The sequence below is a fragment of the Triticum dicoccoides genome, chromosome 3B (genome assembly GCF_002162155.2).
Source record: "Triticum dicoccoides isolate Atlit2015 ecotype Zavitan chromosome 3B, WEW_v2.0, whole genome shotgun sequence".
NCBI lineage: Eukaryota > Viridiplantae > Streptophyta > Magnoliopsida > Poales > Poaceae > Triticum > Triticum dicoccoides.
In genome coordinates, this window is record NC_041385.1 from 81,651,357 (window position 1) to 81,659,551 (window position 8,195).

An 8,195-nucleotide genomic window follows, 5' to 3' on the forward strand; every position below is an offset into this window, starting at 1 on the left:
GGCGACGTCGACGGGGGCGGCGACGAGGGGCGGGGACGGTCGGGGTCGGCGACAAGGGGCGGGGGCGGCGATGTCGACGGGGACGGCGTCGATCGAGGCAGGGCGGCGCGACGGAGGGAGGAAACAGAGGGAAGAAACAGAGGGAAACTGAATTTTTTTCAAGTGTTGTATATATATGATGGACCTTTAGTACCGGTTGGAGCCACCAACCGGTACTAAAGGTCTGTTTTGGCCAGGCCAAGCGGCGAGAAGCGCACCCCCTTTAGTACCGGGTTATGGCTCCAACGGTACTAAAGGGGGGTCTTTAGTACCGGTTGGAGCCACGACCCGGTACTAAAGGGGGTGCGCAAGTTTAGTCCCACCTCGCTAGCCGAGGGGCTACCGTACTGGTTTATAAGCCCCAGTGCGGTAGCTCTCTCGAGCTCCTCTCCTAAGCAGGCCTACTGAGCCTACCTGTCCTCTTCTGCCCAGTGGGCCTACTGGGCCTTTGCGGGCGTGCATCCTGGCCCAACTAAAGGTTGTGTTCCTAGTCGTATGCAGGCCGCTTTGGCCCAGTAGGCGGGCTTTTTTATTTTGTTATTTTTTTTGCTTTATTTATTTTTGAGTTGTTTTTTTTGCTATATTTAGAGTTTCTTTGTGAATATTTTTGCTTTAGGTACAAAAAATTACAGACTTTCTGTTAGTGCCGGTAGTTTTCAAATTTGAATAGTTTAAATTTTGAATTATTTGATATTTGTGTGAATCACTAGTTTGTCAATAACTTAACTTTGAAAAAAGTTTTTTCAGTGATTCTTTTTTCTTATGTTTAATATTAGTGTGTTTTATCATTATACTCAATTTGGTAATGCTTAGGTTATTTAAAAAATGAAATGCCTTTGTAACAGTTTAGTTTTCGTTGGAAACCCTGATACTTCGAAAGAGATTGTCCATTTTGTACACGAAGTGTATCCAGTTTTTTGCCGTAACCCTCTCTACTTTTTTGCACATCCTATTTGTATGAAATTATGATACCATGCCAACTTTCAACCTTTTCTGAGTTCATTTGAAATGCTTTTCAATTTTAGGGTCATTTAGCTGGAAAAAATCAGTAAATGCATGAAAAGAATTTGTTTGCACATAAAATTTCTTCGCGTTTCAAATGCCAAAACACATAACTACCCTAACTATTACACACATTCCCTCCTGGGTGTGAAACACAGAAGAAAGTGATGATAGTGAAGCCGATCACATCCCAGATCTTTGGGTGTGAAACTTTTTCTTCGCGTGTGTCCCTTTGCGCCATAGCCATGGAAAATCTTCATCATTTAACTGGATGCTCGGGTCAATATTCACCGTGAATGGAGAAATTTCATCAAACTTTTCATAATCTTCTGACATGTCTGTCTTGTCATCCACTCCCACGATGTTTCTTTTTCCTGAAAGAACTATGTGGCGCTTTGGCTCGTCGTATGATCCATTCGCTTCCTTATCTTTTCTTTTTCTCGGCCTGGTAGACATGTCTTTCACATAAAAAACCTGCGCCACATCATTGGCTAGGACGAATGGTTCGTCTGCATACGCAAGATTATTGAGATCCACTGTTGTCACTCCGTACTGCGGGTCTTCCGTTACCCCGCCTCGTGTCATATTGACCCATTTGCACCGAAACAAAGGGACCTTTAAATCACCTGATCCATAGTTAAGTTCCCATATGTCCTCTATGTAACCATAATATGTTTCCTTTCCCGTGTTGGTTGTTGCATCAAAGCGGACACCACTGTTTTGGTTGGTGCTCTTCTTATCTTGGGAGATCGTGTAAAATGTATTCCCATTTATCTGGTACCCTTTGAAAGTCATTATATTCGAAGATGGTAATTGGGACAGTGAGTACAGGTCATTTTGAATATCGCCATCATTCAGGGCACGTTTCTGCAACCAACTGGCAAAAGTCCTTGTTTGTTCGTGTGTAATCCAGTCGTCAGACTTCTTCGGGTGTTTGGACTGTAGAAAATTCTTGTGTTCCTCCATATACGGAGCCACCAAGGCGGAATTCTGTAGAACTGTGTAGTGTGCTTCAGTGAGAGAATGCCCGTCCATACATATTATTTGATGCCCTCCTAGCGTGCCTTTTCCTTCCAGTCTGCCCTTATGCCGCGACTCAGGAACACCAATCGGCTTAAGGTCAGGAATAAATTCAATACAAAACTCAATGACCTCCTCATTTTCATGGCCCTTCGAGATGCTTCCTTCTGGCCTAGCACGGTTATGAACATATTTCTTCAAGACTCCCATGAACCTTTCAAAGGGGAACATATTGTGTAGAAATACAGGACCCAAAACGTTAATCTCTTCGCAAAGGTGAACTAGGGCATGCGTCATGATGTTGAAGAAGGATGGTGGGAACACCAACTCGAAACTGACAAGACATTGCACCAAATCATTCTATAACCTTGGTATGATTTCTGGATCGATTACCTTATGAGAGATTGCATTGAGGAATGCACATAGCTTCACAATGGCTAATCGAACATTTTCCGGTAGAAGCCCCCTCAATGCAACCGGAAGGAGTTGCGTCATAATCACGTGGCAGTCATGAGACTTTAGGTTCTGGAACTTTTTCTCTGCCATATTTATTATTCCCTTTATATTCGACGAGAAGCCAGATGGTACCTTCATGCTGAGCAGGCATTCGAAGAAGATTTCCTTCTCTTCTTTGGTAAGAGCATAGCTGGCCTGACCCTGATGTATGCTGTCTTTTCCGTGCATATGTTGCTGGTCCTCCCATGCCTCTGGTGTATATTTTGTCTTCCCATACACGCCCAAAAAGCCAAGCAGGGTCACGCAAAGATTCTTCGTCACGTGCATCATGTCAATTGCGGAGCGGACCTCTAGGTCTTTCCAATATGGCAGGTCCCAAAATATAGATTTCTTCTTCCACATGGGTGCGCATCCGTCAGCGTCCTTTTGAACAGGTTGTCCGCCAGGACCCTTTCCAAAGATTAACTTCAAATCCTTGACCATATCATGTACATCAGCACCAGTATGGTGGCGAGGCTTCGTCCGGTGATCCGCCTCACCTTTGAAATGCTTGCCTTTCTTTCTTACGGGATGCCTTGTTGGAAGAAATCAACGATGTCCCAGGTACACATTCTTCCTACAACTATCCAAATATATACTGTCGGTATCATCCAAACAGTGCGTGCATCGCGGTATCCCTTGTTTGTCTGTCCTGAAAGGTTACTGAGAGCAGGCCAATCATTGATGGTCACGAACAGCAACGCCTTTATGTCAAATTCTTCCTGTCCGTGCTCATCCCACACACGTACACCTGTTCCATTCCACAGCTGTAATAGTTCTTCAACTAATGGCCTTAGGTACACATCAATGTTGTTGTCGGGTTGCTTAGGGCCTTGGATGAGCACTGGCATCATAATGAACTTCCGCTTCATGCACAACCAAGGAGGAAGGTTATACAAACATAGAGTCACATGCCACGTGCTATGGTTGCTGCTCTGCTCCCCAAAAGGATTAATGCCATCTGCACTTAGACCAAACCATACATTCCTTTGGTCACCTGCAAACTCCTCCCGGTACTTTCTCTCGATTTTCTCCACTGCGAATCGTCAGCGGGTACTCTCAACTTTCCATCTTTCTTACGGTCTTCTGCGTGCCACCGCATCGCCTTCGCATGCTCTTTGTTTTGGAACAAACGTTTCAACCGTAGTATTATAGGAGCATACCACATCACGTTGGAAGGAATCTTCTTCCTGGGGCGCTCGCCCTCGACATCACCAAGGTCATCGCGACTGATCTTATAACGCAATGCACCGCATACCGGGCAAGCGTTCAAATCCTCATACTCACCGCGGTAGAGGATGCAGTCATTAGGGCATGCATGTATCTTTTGCACCTCTAACCCTAGAGGGCAGACAGCCTTCTTTGCTTCATACGTACTCTCGAGCAATTCGTTGTCCTTTGGAAGCATATTATTTATCATTACCAACAACTTTCCAAATCCCTTGTCAGATACACCATTCTCTGCCTTCCATTGCAGCAATTCAAGCGTGGTGCCCAACTTTTTTTTGTCAGCTTCGCAATTCGGGTACAACAATTTCTTGTGATCCTCTAACATGCGCTGCAACTTCGTCCTCTCCAGATCACTTGTGCAGTTTCTCTTTGCATCGGCAATGGCCTGACCTAGATCATCAGCGGGCTCATCTGATGCCTCTTCTTTAGCTTCTTCCCGCATTGCCGGCTCAGCTTCTTCCCCCATTATTGTATCATCGTATTCAGGGAACCCATGGCCAGGATAGCCGTCGTCGTCCTCTTCTTCTTCATTGTCTTCCATCATAACCCCTATTTCTCCGTGCTTGGTCCAAACATTATAGTGGGGCATGAAACCGGACTTAAATAGGTGGACGTGAATGGTTTTTGACGTAGAGTAACTATGACCATTCTTACAGCCAGCACATGGACAAGGCATAAAACCATCCGCCCGCTTGTTTGCTGCAGCGGCCCGCAGAAAAGTATGCACGCCATTAATGAACTCGGGAGAGCATCGGTCATCATACATCCATTGTCGGCTCATCTTCATTACACAACACCGAATAGACCAAATTAATACAAGTTCATACATAAAGTTCATACATCAAGTTCATACATAAAGTTCATATACAACACTTAATTAAATGCAACATACAAATAACTCTCTAGCTAAAGAATTTAAATGCAACAACAAATGCGATGAAGATCGCAACTAAGGTAACAATTGATCCAACAACATAATGATACCAAGCCACACTATCAATGACATATTTTCTAATCTTTCTAATCTTCAACCTCATTTTCTCCATCTTGATCTTGTGATCATCGATGACATCGGCAACATGCAACTCCAATTCCATCTTATCCCCCTCAATTCTTTTCAATTTTTCTTTCAAATACTCGTTTTCTCTTTCAACTAAATTTAACCTCTCGACAATAGGGTCAGTTGGAATTTCCGGTTCACATACCTCCTAGATAAAAATATCTATGTCAACTTGATGGGCATAATTTGTCATAAACACGAAATGCAACAACTAGTTTTAAAAGAGAATATACCACATCCGAATCATAACAAGGACGAGGGCCGACGGGGACGGATATCAAAACCATGGCACTATGTATAACAAACAACGTACGGGTAAGATAATTATACGAGTAACTATATATCCAAATCACACAAACATCAATTTGGTAATGTAAAACATTCATGAATAAGAGCCTCACCACAAGGTGGTGCCGGCGATGGGACGGTGCGGGCGATCGACGGTGGTTACGACGGAGATTTAGAAGGCACTAAGTAAACCACACCTACATATGCAAACTAAGTGTTATTTTTGACCTCAAATTGCATATAAATCAAATAGTAGCAAATATAATTCCTCCCAAATTAATCACTATACAAAGCATTGCAAGAGCTAATCTAGCAATGAGAGTTGAAAGGACAAAGTTGCTAACCTTTGTGATCATTTGAATGGATGGGGGCCTTCAAATCTTGACAAATTTTGGGCAAAATTTGTGAGGAGCTCGAGGAAAAGAGGGGAAGAACAAAGGAAGTGAGGGAAAAGGGGAAGAACAGAGTGGCTCGGGTGGACGAAGGGTTTATGTATGTTGACCTTTAGTACCGGTTCGTGCCACGAACCGGTACTAAAGGTGCTGGAGGGGCCCCAGACTGACAACACCCTGCCACCACTCTCTTTAGTACTGGTTCGTGGCACGAACCGATGCTAAAGGTTCGCCACAAACCGGTACTAATGAGAACGGCTGGCTAGCCGTTGGAACCGGCACTAATGGACACATTAGTGCCGGCTCAAAATCAAACCGGCACTAATGTGTCTCATATTAGGTCATTTTTCTACTAGTGGGCAAATAAGCACAATATATAACAGTTCAGCGTGCTTGTACTTTAGTGACAGAATAATACATATCAACGTCTAGATCATCTAGAACCATTCAACAAACACCATATACAAAAGCAAACTCAAGTTCACATCATCTAAAACCAAAAGACCACAACCGAAAGTAGGTTGATATGTTAATAATACAAGGCACAGTAACATTATCTAGAACTGAAAGACCACAACCGAAAGATGGTGTTTGATTCAAAGGAGTACAAGGCACATTAACATTATCACTTGGGTGAGAATGTTTGATGATTAGGTCAACTGACCACTCCTTTTTTGATGAAACACTCATACATTTTCATGCATTCTTCATCATTTGACACAGAGATATTTTTGCCACTAATGCAGTCAACGTACTCAAGAAATATATTATCCTCTGACAACAGAGGAAAATTCTCAGCAATACACATAAGCAAATCCTTCATGTTTGTGCTAGTACCCTCAATAATCTACCAACTGAACATGGAATCCTTGGTAATTTTAGTTCCACTGCCACAAATCTTCACCTCTATTGTGTAAGTACATGATTGGATCATCCTACGGATGATGCAACCATGTCAACATTGTATTCTCCTATCAAAAAATGCAGCAAAAAGAAAGAGACTCTCAGAAATTACCTAGTGCAAATTGTACAAAGAGAGAGAGAGAGAGAGAGAGAGAGAGAGAGAGAGAGAGAGGTCATGTCGCATTGGTCAGACGGGGTTTGGGGGAGCGGCGGCAGAGGTTGGGTTGTGCCGGCGGCGGTTCCCCCATGGGCCACTAGAGACTGGCGCTGAGCCAGTTTGCATGCGGCCGTGAGCTCGTTTTGTTTCTTTTTCTTTTTTTTTCTATAAACAAAATTGTTTTCTTTTCTCTATTCTAAACTGAGGGCAAGATTGGAATTTTTGGCTAAACTGACAAGAAAACGGAGACACATTAAGGACGGACTAACAATGATGGCAAATAAGCAACATAATATGTTTGTATTTGGTATGTAAGCACTGGAGCTTTGTTCAGTGGCAAATGAGCCATTGCCGCGATTGTCAATGATATAGAAGAAATTTTCTCCATATATACTCCGATGAGTATCCTTGATATCTTCCCTCCACATTGCATCCAATGACACACTTCCACATTGCATCTGATGACACACTTCCAACTGGAATATATCAATTACATACCACGGTCATAAGTGTCACACTTCCAACTGATGACATGTCATGATGATGTGCTTTTTGGTTATCCTAGGACTTACAAAAACATGTCATCTGATCTGTTCCCCTTTGGTACATTAGAGGTTATAGGTCATTTGTTGAACGGTTATAATGACTTTTTCTTTGGGTAAGTCTATGCTAAAATATATGCAGATTTCCTCTCAAAACTATCTACAGTCATATTGTTAAGGGAGGATCCAATCTATTACTTTGAATTTAAGCTATCACGTTTATCATACAGTATTTAATATTGGTAGTAGATTAAAATTTTAACATGACTTTAATTGAAATTTTTAGGTGAAATTTGAAACTTCCCTTGGGAGATGCTAAAGTACTATTTATTTGACCAGCTTGGTGTGCATTGACCTTTACCGCCTGAATGTTATGAATTATATTCGTGGTGGATGATATGAATGTCGGGGAGGTGATGGAGAAGTATGATGAGGAACTTGTGAAGGCTGAGGGCATGGAGAAGAGGGGGAGAAGCTAAGTGGGAGGCTGACATTGGCGAAGGAGAAGGCTAGATGAGTGTTGGCATTGGCAGACAACGGGTCATTGCAGATAACATTCACTGAATTATTCAAGGAATTGAAGCTCCCAAAATGATCAAATAAATAAGATAGCTATGAGACATAGAATGTCGTGTTATTAGTTACTTTTGTCCTCAACAAGGATGTCGTGATAGTAGTGGTGCTTTGCATATAAGTTGCTTCAAGAACTATATTCTTGAAATGATGTGCCATAGGTAGGTGGAAAAACTAAGAAATACATCTTATATTGTGGGACGGAAGGGGTATGTTTTAGGCTAAGAAGAAGTGGCGCTGGCACTGAAGAACATCATTTTATCTTTAGAGATCTCAGAAATTTTCGAGAGTCTGATGTCTTACAAATTAATATTTTATATAAGGAGAATAGTAGGAGAAGATCAGCAGACGTGTATGTGTAAGTTTTACTGAGGTATTTTTTTCTTGCAAGATCCTAACCATTTATCCATTTGCTCCCTAGATTCGTTTACTGATTGTAAATTGCTTAATTTCCTTGCAATAAAAAGAAAATATGCTTGGATTTGTGAAACAAC